This window comes from Apis laboriosa, unplaced genomic scaffold, assembly GCF_014066325.1.
Source record: "Apis laboriosa isolate Shangri-la unplaced genomic scaffold, ASM1406632v1 scaffold70_cov154, whole genome shotgun sequence".
Classification (NCBI taxonomy): Eukaryota; Metazoa; Arthropoda; class Insecta; order Hymenoptera; family Apidae; genus Apis; species Apis laboriosa.
In genome coordinates this window covers 750,347-765,627 of record NW_025224195.1, presented here as the reverse complement: position 1 = coordinate 765,627, position 15,281 = coordinate 750,347, and the positions used below count along the sequence as shown (strand labels likewise).

The window sequence follows — 15,281 nt, the reverse complement described above, 5'->3', positions numbered from 1 at the left end:
CTAAATGGATAAGGCTAAGGGATAAATTATTAATCGGCATCGAGAATGATTATTTCTTTTTTATTATTTTTTTCTTAAGTACTTTGAAGCTTGTTGCAATTCTTAAATTCTTTTAATTTCAAGATGGAAGCAAAACTTTGGCGCCAAAATCAAATTCAAATACAATCGTATAATAATAAAGCTGAAAAAGACAAATTATCAAGATAATGTGTTACAATATTGAATGTTATATGCGCCAACTTTTGAACCAACTGATTGAAAACTGATATTTTGTTCAAATTAAACAATTTTTAGCACGTAAAATTGTTTAATCCTTTTTTTTCGTGCAAACAGTGTGCAAACAACTCTGTCCCTGGATGATCGTGTATTAACGAGGAACTAGTCGAAAGAATTTTTATAACAGGTCGAGATGTACAACGAACATAACCTAAAAGTATTTATCTTTTAACCGATAAATAATCACGCGTTTAAATTATTCGACGAACATTTCTCTTTCTTCGTCCTCGCGGCATTTCCTTTATCCTTTATCCACCTCACCTCACCTCATCTCACCTCACCCGATCATCTCCTTTTCTTCTTACTCTTTCAATATTCCAATCGATTTCGTATAATTTACATAAAATAACGATTAATGCATACGAGTCAGCCGAACCTGATCTCGCTTCCACGTACATAAAACTCTCCCTGTGCTCGAGCTGCCCCCGAGGGGACAAACGATGCTCGAGGAACCAAGTTACCAAGAAGTAACGTTACTCCCCTTCTTGTAAATTATACCGTAACACCTGGATACTTGGGATGCCCGAAGAAGTTGTCCTATTATCAACCATGTGCCAACTTCTTTTCCTGCTCCTGTACAGTCGAGGAATTTGTGTCCCTCTTCCATTGGACAAAAAAATCGCATAACTTATCATGTTGTACGTCGTGGAAAAAATTTCTTTAAAAAAATAGAAAAAAATAATCTCAAAGTCGCGGTGTTTCTTTTTCTCGTTTCTTAAAAAATAATTTTAATATTATACCACGAGATAGAGAAAAATTACGAAATTATTTTTATCAAATTCAACCCATTCCTCAATCCTCGAAGAGATTTTCATTTCATACCACTATTTCATTCTCCATCTTCCTTCGTCAAACTAAAAATTAAATCATTTAACTCCAATTAATAAACATAGTATGTCTTAACCAATTCTTACATTTGTTTCGACTTCTCTGAAATCTTCGTTCTTTATCCAATTTTATATTCAATATATCCAATAATATATTCACTATCTCTATAATATATACACGCTCGGCTAATTACAAGGATCGAGTTTTTCGTTAAATTCTGGAAGCAAGAAGTCGACAAGTGCTTAATCAATCGTACAGTGGATAACCGTTTGACAACTACCGGGTGTAAACGCCCACAGACAGACTGTAGAGCAAGAGCAACGGTTGTCCAATCGTCAAATCCGTTAGTCGTGTCATTCGCGCGACTCGTACAACCACGTGACGCTTGGTACTTTGGTAGTTCACTTCCTCGACCTTGATTCGTCGGGTTGATTTATACGCGGATATCTTGGACACGCCTCGAACTTTTCGAATTGAGTCCGCCTTTTTAGACACCGCAAGACAGGCTCCATTAGTGGCTAGCGATGTCGGCTATTTCGCGTCTCGACACCCCGTGGAGAAACGAGGGCCGTTGAGTCCAATCGAGGAAACTCGTCTCGTGGAAATTTATCTACTGTGAGGAGGAGAAAATTATCGAGCTGTGACGACTGCTTCGAGTTTTCTTTTCTAAAACAATTTTGTTCCATTTTTATTATTTTATATTAAGATTGGAACGAAATAAGAATCAATGGATATTGAATGATAGAAACGAAGAATAGAAAATAGAATTAACAAAATTAATATATATATATATATATATATATATATAAATAAATTGATTTTCAGTCTCTTGGATTTGGATATATTTGAAAAGAATCATATTCTTCTTTTCTAATCAATTAATAATATTAATTTGTAGAAAACTTTAAAGAAACTTTTTTTAAAAATAGTTAATAGAAATTAGAAAAGTAAATATATTTATTAGGAAGTATAAGAGAGTATCGTATATATATTTAGTCGATTCGCATGAATATCATAATACATAATCCATAGGGAGATTAATTTCTCCTTATATTCAAATATAAATAAATTAATAAAACGTTTGACGAGGCTAATAAGAGACGATTTAACATCTATTCGTTGCTCGTTCGTTTTAATATGCAATACACGATCCTTCGATCCTTCCCACTTCGCGACGTACGAAGGCAATTCTAGAACGTTTTATTACCGGAGAGATCGTCTCTCTCCCGTGCTTTTATCACAATCGGACGTAATAAACCGAGCGCGTAAAGTTCATTTTACTTTTACCCAACTACTTTTATCGCGCTTTAATCCCTATACAATACATGGGAAATTAAAGAATAAGAAGTGAAGGATAATGCGCCGTTTGAATCGTTAAAATAGACACGCTACCTAGTAAAGTAGCCTTAAGCATTAAACTAAGGATTAGGATCGTAAAACGCAATCAAGCTTCGCAAGAGAAATATAATTTATACAAGTGTGAACAAATAGACCAAGCGATGTACAGTTATATTGTTATTATTGAAAAAGATCAGCAAGTACTAGTTTCTTTTAAATTAAATTTTTTTTTTCTTTTAGAGCTAATTTCTAACAATAATAAATTTCTGTAGACGGAACGAATTCGAGAAATAAATTAAATTGAATTTTTCTAATTTTTAAATTCTTAAATTTCGAACTTTTTTAAAAAAAATTCTCAAAAATTTTATATATTTCTCGCTTCGTGTGAGAAATATTTTGCATACAAAACATATTTTGATACAAAAATCATCGCTAACGATCTTTATTGGTCAAGAGTATTGAAATATTCTCTGCTATTTTTAAAACTGCGATTTCTTCTCTTTGCGAAAATATTGAATTTAGATTTCATTTCGAATATACATTTCTTGACACCGCCAAAAATAACTGAAGACAAATTTGCGACGTATATCGTATATCAAACAAGAAAAGATAACGAGAGAGAAAGAAAGAGAGGAAAAAAGAAATGTTCCTCGACAAGAGTGAGAAATTCATTCATGACGTTGTTCGTGAATGGTTGAGGTGGAGTTGGTGTAAGATCGACGCATCGAAGGCCTACGAGGGAGAGGACTGGTTTCCGAAACCAGTCGCCAATTAAAACGACACGGAGAGACACGATGGGCCGAGTTTATTACGCATTAACCATTCTAATACATTTTTTTCCAAAATGGAGAAACCTGAATTTCGTGTTCGTTGCACCGTTTACATCCCGTTCGTCGCATCTTCTGACCTCGATATTTTACAACCTGACTGTTACGAATTGTTCCTAATGGGCCAGTGTTTCTCTTTTTTGAGACACGACTCCATTTTTACAATATTAAACGATTAATCTGAGAGCAATTATTATTCTTACGTTGGGTTTTTTGATCGATGAAGAAGTGATGAGATTATTACTTTTCAAATTCAGTTTTACAAAAATAGTTTACGAAAGTATTCGCTGTTTTATATTCATTTGAATAAAAAATTCTGATTTGAAAGAGAATTTGTATGTATATGGAATATAATAGAATAATAGAGTATAATGCATTATTATTTTTCCAGTGGAAAATCTCTTAAGGGAAATCTTCAGAGGTTTAACATGTCTTTCATGTTTCGAATAAAATTATAACATTCGTAGAACATTGAAATCTGAATATTTTACAATTTAAAATTTTGCATTGTCTTGAATTTTTTGAAAGAATTGTGTTTAAAAAGAATGAATACCGAATACTTTACTTCGTTCTTTCCCTTGAAAACGATGATATTATTTTCAAGTTATCATAGTGTATACAGAAAATAATACGCAGATTTTTTAAAATTATTCGCGGAGATTGATTTAAATAAGTGGAAAGACTGGTTAAAACCTAGGTATTTCAACATTTTATACACGCGCCACCTGAGAAATGATTAATTGATCGATACGAAATACAAGTGAATGTCATGAGCATGAGCAATTGCTCGAGCAATATTTAATGAAATTAATAAGATTGAGAGGAAATGAGAGGAAGTAACTGGAGAATAAACAACATCTAATTATCTTGATATAAATTTTAAAAATTTAACAATTTAATAATTCTTTTATTCTTGCGCATTTTAAACAATTTTTATTAATTTCAATTTGCTCAATCTAATTTCCTCAATTTGTTCCTATTGATAAATAGGTATGGGGATGAATAATGAGAATTTATTCAGATATTGATTTTAAATATAACTATTTATCTTTTTATTTTTTATTTTTTTTTCACAATGTTTTCATTTTTTTATGAATACCCACCATTTCCAATGTTTGCACAATTTTGCAAACGAATGATTTCGCCAATATATTGTTTTTCAATTAGAAAACGTTGGTGGAAATAATGTGGAAATTTTGAAATGAGAAATTTTAATTTCAAAGGTTGACGTTACCTATTGACATTACCGATAATTAAAACGCTTCATTCTCATTCAACTCGTTATTTCTAGTCTAGCATAGAATATCGGACGATCTCGACAAAATTTCCATTCTTAAAAATATTAAAATATTCCAAAACTTTAATCACATAATCAATCCAAAATATTCCTAAATGCTTCTTAAAGATTCAGAATTCAATATTGCATAGAAGATAAATGGCAGAATTCTATATCGGGATTCCACGTTGCACCAAAAGATAAATGGCAGAATTCTATATTGCACCAAAGATAAAGCCGCAGAGAAATATTTCCAATATCAAAACTCTCAATATTCCACCGAACGTAAATCTAAACGGAATTCCACAAAAGAATTCTCCATAGCATCAAAGATAAATCGCCGGAATATCTTCGAAATTTTATTTCTCGCCCGTTTCTCGCCGTTATCGTGAGAAAAAAGCAAGCACCCTCTTTCCATAAACCAGCCACTCGCGGCCACCATGGTCATATGAATCATTCGGCCGCAATTCGCTTTCCTGTTGCAGGCCTTGCAAGAGCAAAATCAACGGGAAAAGAAAGAAAGAAAGAAAGAAGGAAGGAAGGAAGGAAAGCGAGAGTAGGAGAAAGAGGAACGCGTGTAGTTGCGGGTGGGTAGCCGGCGAGAAAAGAAACACATCTCAATGCGTGTTTTCGCCCACGTCATCCCGCCGCTTGTGTTTCTCCATCGTACACATTCGTGGATATAAGCATCGGCGAATCGGTGCTTGTGCACACGTTAATGTCTTACTCCTACGAGGGCGACACGGTGAATAAGCGAATGAATTGCCTTCATTACCGCGATGTATGCGGCGCCGCGAATCATGAAAATCGAGGTAGCGAGACCACGAGTATTGTTTAATAATAATAAACCGACCAGAGACGATTCTAATTACTATCGTGAAAAATTTTCTCCTATGTTTTTTTTTTTTACTGTATTCTGTCTGTGGATAATTTTTTTTTTTTTAAATCTGAAAAAAATTCGCCGTTTCATAATCAATTATTACAATTTGTGTAACAATATACATGGATGCATGGATAAAAAAAAATGATTCGACATCCACCGGATGGAGGAGAATCTGTAAGAGTGGTTTGTTCGTTTAAAAATTGCTCGAGAAGAAAATGAGGATTGACGTTAACGTTGCCTGAAAAAATAAAAGGGGGAATTTATTTTGTGAAAGTTCATGCAAACAATGCCTCGACCGTTAAACGTCGTCGTTCCTCGGGGGAAGAGAGCAGAACGATGTAAATCTTTGAACCGCGAAACCGTGGTAAAAAAAAAAAAGAAGATCCACCCCCGCGACATTTACAGGTAATACGGAATAAGTAACAATGCGAAGAAACCGCAACCAGGACATTTACATTTGTTTGAATGGTTCCTTTTGGTCATTTTGAAGACAGATCATATCTAATATATTTTTTAATAATATTTAAAAAAGAAAATTAAAGTTTCTTATTAAAAAATAACATTATACTCGCCATTATTGTTGAAAAGTAAAATTAAAATATTTTTGATTGATCAATGTATTTTTATATAAATTTTTTATAAATTCTTAATTTGATGTTATGGATATTGATAGTTTTATAAATTTAAAAAATTAGGATTTATAAGAAGTCATATGAATTTGGTTGAAAAATGTTATATTTTTTAAATTATTAAATTTGAAAAATTAATCTACTTAAATATTTTAATTTTATCAATAATAAAGCGTTGTTAATTTTAATAATTTTTAGTACCTAAATAAGTTTTATAATTATAGTTTAAGATTTTTTACTCAAACATTAATTTTATATTATCATAAAATTAAATTAGCTCAAGAACGATATCAATTTAATTTTACAATTTCCTAAAAAACCTTTAAAATAAAATATGATAATTGAAATTTGTTAAAGAGATATGTGTTTATTAAAATTATCATAAAATTACGAGAATTAGTCAATTTATATACAATTATTGTATTCATCAAAAACTTTTATAGAAATATCGAATATATGTACCTACACGTATAAAGTTTCATATAAAATAGAATTATTATTATATTATTTCGATAATATCAATTGAATTGATATAAGTTGAATGAAAACTTTTGCGACTGACTATACCTCTCAGCTGATCTACAAGGTTAACGTAACGTTCGATATTATTAAGTAAACATTGGATGTACACCGGTTATCATTACACGTGATTGGTCCAAAAAAAAAAAGAATAAAAAAATATGAGAACAAGACTCGTGGAATTGGACGAATTTGCATACAGTTGTAATCGTCCTTTACGACCAATTATCGTCTAACATGCTATCGATGCATTTAAAATGATGAAAGGAGAGAGGGGAAGACACGTATGCGAAGCGCAAGCGTAACTTTCGAACCGATTGTCATTAGTTCACGGTGGTCCCGCGGGATAAAAAGATGCACGGAGGTAACTCTACCTCGTGTTCACTCGTTGTGGCGGCATGCTTTCTTCCACGGGTTGGCATATTAGCATAAATGCAGCCGTTAAAATCCGGATTCAAGGTTAACGGCACGTGAAACTCGGCCACCAGCAATGCGGCAGGTAGAAGCCGAAAACGAGAGGAGGTAATTGAACGAAAGGAAAGAGAAACGAAGATTACCGAATTGATTTATATTTTTTCTAACCGTGCTGATAAATATTTTGTAAATGGAATAATTTAAGGAAAGTGAAATGAATTATGTTATAATAAGTGAATTAAAATATTTTATGTTTATGTAGTATATAATAATAAAGTACCTATGATAATCTAACCTAATCTAACCTCTTACAACTATATTCAAAACTTTTGACATCGATCAATCCTTAATTTCAATAATTCTCTATAATTATTATCAATAAATAAAATTATTATACAATAAAATTTAAATCAGTAGTAAATATGATAAATAGTGATGATTCATTCGGATTTGGAAATCTTTTAATGAGAAAATAAAACAGTTTTTACTCGATCTCAAAAAGATATCTGATATTTGTATATTGATATAAATATTTTAAAATATTAATATTTTATAAATAATATAATATTCTATAAATGTTTTTTTTTAATATATTGTAAATGAAAAACGAAAAATGAAGAAATTTAATGATAATTATAAATTTTCATAAAAATGTTTCAATATCGTTGTATGTTGAATTAATGTTAATATAGCTACATGCAGAAAAGACATTTCTATAATCACATATAATACTTTTAATAAAATATAGAAAAAAATATAGAAAAAGAATATAGAAAAAGAAAACTATAATTTATAAATTATATTTCTTAGGTTATACTTAAAAATCAAAGAAAACTCGAATAACTGTTTCTTCGTATAAAATAGAGGTTAAGAATCAAAATACACCTTCGTGTCGTGACAGTTTTATTCACATCTGCATATTCCAATACTACTATTATTCAAGATTTATGTTATATCACAATATTTTACGATCTTATTTCCATATACATTTCCAACATAATGAAAAAACAGTGTAATAAGTTATTATTATTATAATTGATAAATAAATTATAAATATCAAAGAAAAAAAAATTTTTTAAAAAGGAAAATCCTAAATAATATTCTTTAATTTATTAAATTTTTAATATGTTTTATAATTATTATATATATATAAATATGTTATTACATCAAAAACATTTTATACAAAATATATTTCAATGCAAATATTAGATTATATAAACTTTCATAAACAGATAATATTATACATCTATTATTAATATTGTTATATAAATATTGCATAAATAATAAAGTTTAATCTAAAACACACATTTGGAAAACTATTTTCATTAAAATAGATTCTATAAAATTTCACTGTATTCAAAAAACTATAACCTAACCTATTACTTCAAGAAGATTAAGAATTATTTTATTTATTACTAAAAATAAATTTTTATTTTATATATTAATAGAATGTTTTTTTATAGAAATTTAATCATCTCTATTAAATGAATTGAATTTCAGAAATGACAAAAACAATTAGGAGAATAAATTTGTTTAATAAAAATATAAAATATATTGTTCATTATCAAAAAAAAATTTTAACATGTTAAATTAAAACATGTCATTGAACAAAGATTGATGCTGTATAATTTTGAAACTAAAATATAATTATAATTATATTTTAATAAAAATAATCTACTTACAATATTTTATGAATAATTTTTGTTACTTGAATGCTAATTAATATGCAATATAAACTGAATAATGTATTATTCTATCTATCTATCTATCTATCTATCACTCATAATTGTATATAATGTACACATAGATGTATATAATCACGAATAAATAATTAAATAATAAAAAAAGAAATTATTACGAAATCACGAGAAATTCCTTCGTATCTCCTAACCTATAAGAATGATGAGAAAGTAAAGTTCGGTTAACGTATCACCAATAGAATGCACTTTCTAAACGAAAACCAAAAGCACCAGACATAAACAAAACTGTTTTACTGTACACAGAATGTTAATATATTCATTAGATACTTTTGAAGAATCGATTTCACGGATCAAACACAAAAGTTAATATGCAAAGATGTCGATTGAGACATATATTAAGTTACAAACAAGACAAAGTAAGAAAACAAAGATAAAACCATCTTATTTTATTTCTATCTCGTTTCATTTAACGCAAATTTCAATTGCGTTACAACTTAATAAATAAGCCTTAATCGATATTTTTGTATATTAACTTTTGTATTGATCCTTTTCAGAATTCAAAGATGTTCCACGAATGCATTAGCACTCTGTATACGTTTCAAAGTATTCTTCCTTTAAAAGGCTAATATAAGAGCTAGCGTGTTTTCTACTTTTGAAAATACATACCCACTGAAAATTATCGGTATGGGCCAAATGTGAAAAAATTTCGCTTCTCACAGAGTCGTCCTGGCTGCGAATGGCCGGTTATACGCAGTCTGTTAACACCAGACAACCGAGTTGCGGCTTCATTTACATCACTATACTGCGGTATCGATGTCAACGTCTCGGTAAACTTCAAAGTTAAATAGAGTTTCCGTCATTTCGCTCGTGAAACGAGCATTTCCTAGTTTTGTTTTTTTGTATCTCTTATTAGTATCTATAGTTAACATGATATATTGTTTCTTTTCTCTTTTTTTTCTTGACTGTTCCTTGACTGTCTTTTTGATTTATTTTAGATTGACGTTTATAAAATTTTGTTAAATTTTAATACAAATTATTAATATTTCAATATTCTTTAGCTGCATAAAAATTCGTAGCTTAAATATTATTAAAGAATAAAAAGATTAATATTTATCATATGAAAATGATATAAAATTTATAATTTCTGAATTATTGCAAATGAATTAACGCAAATAATTTATTTATTCATTATTTATATTATTATTTTTTTTATTATATTTTTATTATATTATTAATCTTTTAATTAAAGATATTTTTAAATTATATAATTAATAATTCTTATGAATTTGGAATAAATTATTTGAATTGTTAAAAGAAGTATATAAATTATTATATTTAATTATTTATATTAGAAAATTGTTTTGATTAAATACAGTGCAATATTTCGAAAAAAACATATAAATATATAATTATTTCATTTCACAAACAAAAATATTATGTCAACCTAATTTATTCAGTAGTCGTTCAGAGAAGAATTGGTTCATATAAACCATTCCAGGTCCGATTTAAATGACAATCAATATGAAATATGCATAACTTTATTGTACAGAAGCAGAACACGTGTGGGAATAATTATATATTGCTTTAGGTAATTAGCGTCATTGTTTCGCCGTCTCTATGGAATTTATGACTAGTTTGTCGAGCAGGGTTGTACATTATCTGGCGTGTCTGATCATGTGGTGTAAAATAATGTTTGACATGTTCACTATTACTGTGAGTGATTCACGTCCAACTTTTCTCATTTTAATAATTTTTAACGAAGTACAAGATAAAAATGTAATTTTACATATTTCGATCGAATAAATTTATCATTTATTTAACATGATTTTATTCAATTATTAAATTTATGAAATAAATTTAACATAATTCCATGTACGAAACCATGTGTTAAAAATCACATAAATTAAATTAATTAATTCTTGATTCTTATAATAAAATGAAATAATAAAATGAATAATATTAACTTTAATGAAATTCTGAGATATCTTAACATGTTTAAATGAAGTTAGTATGTAGAATATATCGTGGAGAAAATATTTCTGAATGATGAAATTAATACATATATCAAATGATTTTCGATTATGCTTTAAATATAAATAGAAATCACTTAATTAAATACAAATTAAATGAATTTATATCTATTTTGCAAAGAAAATGAGGAGATATTATTTATTTAAATTTAATTTCACTTCTTCGAGAAATTAGAATACCTGCAATAAATCCATATTGAATATGTTAAAAAATTTTATTTTTTATTAGTCAGAACTCAAATCAAAAAATTAAATTCTAATTTTAATGGATCTATTTATTACCTCTATTAGATTAATAAAACAATAAACATCAAATATTAAATTATTTAAAAAAAAAATTTTAAATATATGTATATAAATATATATAACATTTAATATACTTTCCCAATAACAATTAAAAAAAAAACTTGTACTTTACAATCCATCTTTCTCTGCGAAACATTAATAATTCTCAAATAAATCTCTCTCCGTTCGATCCGGATCGATTCGATTTAACAGAATGGAACGTGACTTCATGGATCTTGAATTATATCTTCTGTTGCAATTTCGCGTCCCCGAAGAAATATTCGGTCTAAACACACGTTGGAGAACGAGCGTTTCGCTCATCGCCCTCGGCACGTGCCGAACAAGATGGATTGTACATGAGCTCAACAAATCAAGGAAAAAAGGATGAGAACAAGGAATGAAAATGACTTAAGAATATGGCCATAGATATTACGCTTTATATCGCAAATATTATTAATATTTACAAATTGGTGAATTGCTATACGAACAAATGTTTGAAATATGAATAAAATTGTTATAACATGATTATTTATTTATAGACTATTAGAATAAGATACTTAAATAAATTTTATAACGATAGCATAATCAATTTTGAAATTACCGCCATTTGATGAAACTATCGAAATGTTAGATAACCAAAAAAGTTCTATTGTTTTTTTATGATAGAAAATTATAAAATTATTTATAAAATATAGAATTAAATATGATAGATTACATGAATTAGATGGAATAAATTTTTATTAATTAATATAATGATGAAGGAAAAGTGATTAAAGAAAATATGAAGAATATTCTTCGCGAAATGAGTCACTTAATCATATTTCTTAATTATGACGATGCAAAAAATTGTACGTTCTTAATTTAGATCGATTTTATTTCAAGGCAAACATGTTTCGTTTAATTGCATATTTAATTTTATTTATTTTAATTGATGAACTTCGAAATAATAACTACGGAAAATAATATAATATAATATTAGCTACTTCACGTAACATAACATGTTAATAGATAATAATTATAAATTGATAATACAACTAATAAATATATTGATATAATTATTGAAATACGTACATTGATATATGATATATATTGACACGGTCGTTGATATAATTCACAAAAATGAATTATAAAAATCGTCTTCACGTTACAAATCATCGTTTAGTACTAACGACATTAATATATCGAGAATATTTATCGATCTTGCATCGATCCAAATTACACGCAACACGGAAACCCGTCCAACACTTTCTGGAAACCAGTGAAAACGAACAAAAAAATAAGATTTATTGCCAATAAATCTACAATTTCTCGTTATGCGACAATTAATCTAAATTCCCGTCAATTAACGCAATGTCACAATCTCGATCGAGGTTGTCCACGCCTCGATCGATCGAAACTATAGATTAAAAAATTATTTCGTTCGTATTCTGAGCAGAAAAATCAACATGACATCAGTTCTTTTAGAATACTCGTATTCTTCTGTTACGAGTCACAAATCGATACAATCTTTATAGCTGTCGTTCAATAAATCGATTTCTCGATGCGATCTCGAATCAACAAATATGTCTGACATCGTGTGGCAGTGACAATGAAAATGGACGCAGCATACCTCTACTGTTCGAAACCAGAATATTCTACGCAATTTAATTAATAATATTATTAAAGAAATTTTATGAGTTACAAGAAAAAAATGCTAATAAATTTTGTTGCGTAAATTTGATAATAAGGCAAGTAATATTTTATAAATAAATATAATAAATTATAAATCGTACATGAATAAAAATATTTTGTTGTACTATTTCAATATCATGAAGTATCATGAGAAAATTTTATAAATGTATCAATTTAGTAAAATTACATATTTGACGAAATAACCTATTCTAATGAATAGAATAGTGGAATTTGGAATAAATTCTATAAGTTTTTCATGACCTAATTAATTGTATCTAATTATTTTTAGAAATGAAAAGATTAATTAAAAGTAAAATCGAATGTTGATTGAATTGATTTGAAATTTGATGAATATATATTTACTAGAAATTTCACGTTTAATCGATAATTATAGATAGTTCTCAATAATAAAAATAAAATACATTTTTTTAACTTTCATAATTCGATCATTATTTATAACAAAAATTTTTATAATATAGAAGAAAATATAATTAAATTTCTCAAAACTAATAAATAATTATTCTAAAATTCGAAACTACCAACTTTGCAAATTTCTTAAAACTAACAAATAGCCATTCTAAAATTCGAAACTACCAACTTTGCAAACATTAGAATAATCTATTAAATTCATTTCTAATAACACTTCGCATTCCTATAAAAGAAATCTTTAATATTAAATTTGACTAGATTTATAAGTATTATATACATTGAGCTCGATTTCATTGAAATTAAACCATTCTTAAGCTTTACGATAAATAATTGACACACGACAGTCGTTGATTTCGACTTTTTCGACAACTTAACCTCAAATCCGGATCAGATAATCGGTAATCATTCTCCTTATCTGGTAAACTATTTGAACGACAACGATTCATTGTTCGTCTTGGAGATCCTGTGTTCACTTAACAAAGGTTTAGCAACAGTTTCTCGTTTGGTGAAAATACAAAACCGGTCGAGGTAGGACGAGTGAATAAAACGATTTCGCAATTGTACCAGATGCTGAACTCTCTCGTGTCACGCTGGATATTCGAAACCTTGTTACCGGCTCGGATCAATTAGATTTGCGATTATTGCACTGAGACTAATCGTGGATATATTGATGTTTATAGAAAAGAAGAAAATGATGTTTACAGTTGTTTATCGTGGACGCGATTATGATTTTTATGAACGAAGAGAGATAGAACAGGTGTTGCATTGGAATATTAAAGAAATGAATTTTTGTAGTTGTAATTTAAGAGTGACTAATGGAAAAGAAAAGAGATTTGTTCTGTTTTTTTGTTTTTGTTGAAATTTTGAAACATATTTCACTAGATTGGTATTTAGATCGTTTAATGATCTATTGATTAATAATAATGATTTTTGCCAATTGAAAAAAAATTTTAAAATAATTAAAAACTATGTGTTGTAATATCAAACTAGTGATAATTATATATTATCTATAATATATTGAAATATTTCTAATGAAAATAAATAAGATATCATTCATTTATCTTGGAAAAAATTGAAACATAATAGAAATCACATATGTGTAATGTATTAATATTGCATGTTTTTTTTTTTAATACATTTATGTATAATTTGTTATATTAAAGACAATTTTATGATAATTATTGACGTAATTTCTACGTCAAATAATAATTTATAATGATAATTAGAATCCTGTAGATTGAATATAAACTTTTATTACTCTAAAATAACATATAGTAATGGATAAATTTCTATTTATATATTAATTATTTTCCTTCTTTGATATTCAGGAATATATTTTAAATAATTACGTGGGAAATCAAGAGATAATGATAAAATTTCAAAACACATAAACATATGGATTCATAATCTATTCACATCCATATTCAAATGTTCTGAATCTATCTGTGAGATACTTGATCCCATCGCTACAATGATAACTTGAATAGGAGGAAACAGAGAAGAGAAGATCGGTCAGTTCTCCCTGTGTCGGTGTTCGCGCCACAGATTGCATCAGCACGCCCTTAATCCTATTATGACTAAGTAATGACTCCTTAGTATGCCGACTCGAGAACCGTAAAAATGTTGTGTCAGATGCTATCTGACTGGTTGTCGTTTGGTAATTTACTATACGTCCAGCATCGGCTAAAGGTCAGACCGCTTTTACGCTTGATTCACGGCTTCCGAAGAAGTCTTCTCTCCTTCTATGGCGGTCGTAACTAAGGAAAGATTAGCGTAGTGAGATTATGATTTATGATTTTCAAGCAGTTCATGAGAATTTTGTATTAAAAGAGTAGAAAGTTGAAGTTGATATATATTATGATATCGAACTGCATCGATATCACTATAATGTTAAAAATAATAAAATTATTCAAATTAGTATTAAAGCTTCGAATTTTTAGTAAAAATTTTGAAAATTACGCTGATACTTTCAAAATAATAAAAAAATTGAAAATGTATCGATACTATAATAATTTATATTCAAAATAATAGAACAAATGTTATTTACAGGTCCGGTTCATCTTGTTAAGCACATTTATTGAAAAAGTGACATGACTTAAAATTTGCATTTGTCGAATTCTTTGTCACGAAGAATGAACATTGCTTAAGAAGCATCAAGCAATCACTACTGAAGGGA

The 15,281-nt window shown here is 28.3% G+C and overlaps 1 protein-coding gene across 2 annotated transcripts in view; it reads right to left on the bottom strand.

The window, feature by feature from the left end:
- LOC122719154 overlaps positions 1 to 15,281 on the bottom strand; it is a 117,721-nt gene that overhangs the window by 35,174 nt on the left and 67,266 nt on the right. Inside the window, exon 1 of one of the 2 annotated variants that reach the window (XM_043944752.1) lies at positions 9,357 to 9,399. The exons of the other annotated variant lie outside the window; for it this stretch is intronic. The gene's annotated coding sequence lies outside the window, so the exon portion shown is untranslated. Of the gene's footprint in view, positions 1 to 9,356; positions 9,400 to 15,281 lie in introns of those variants that run through there. 2 annotated transcript variants of the gene reach the window in all.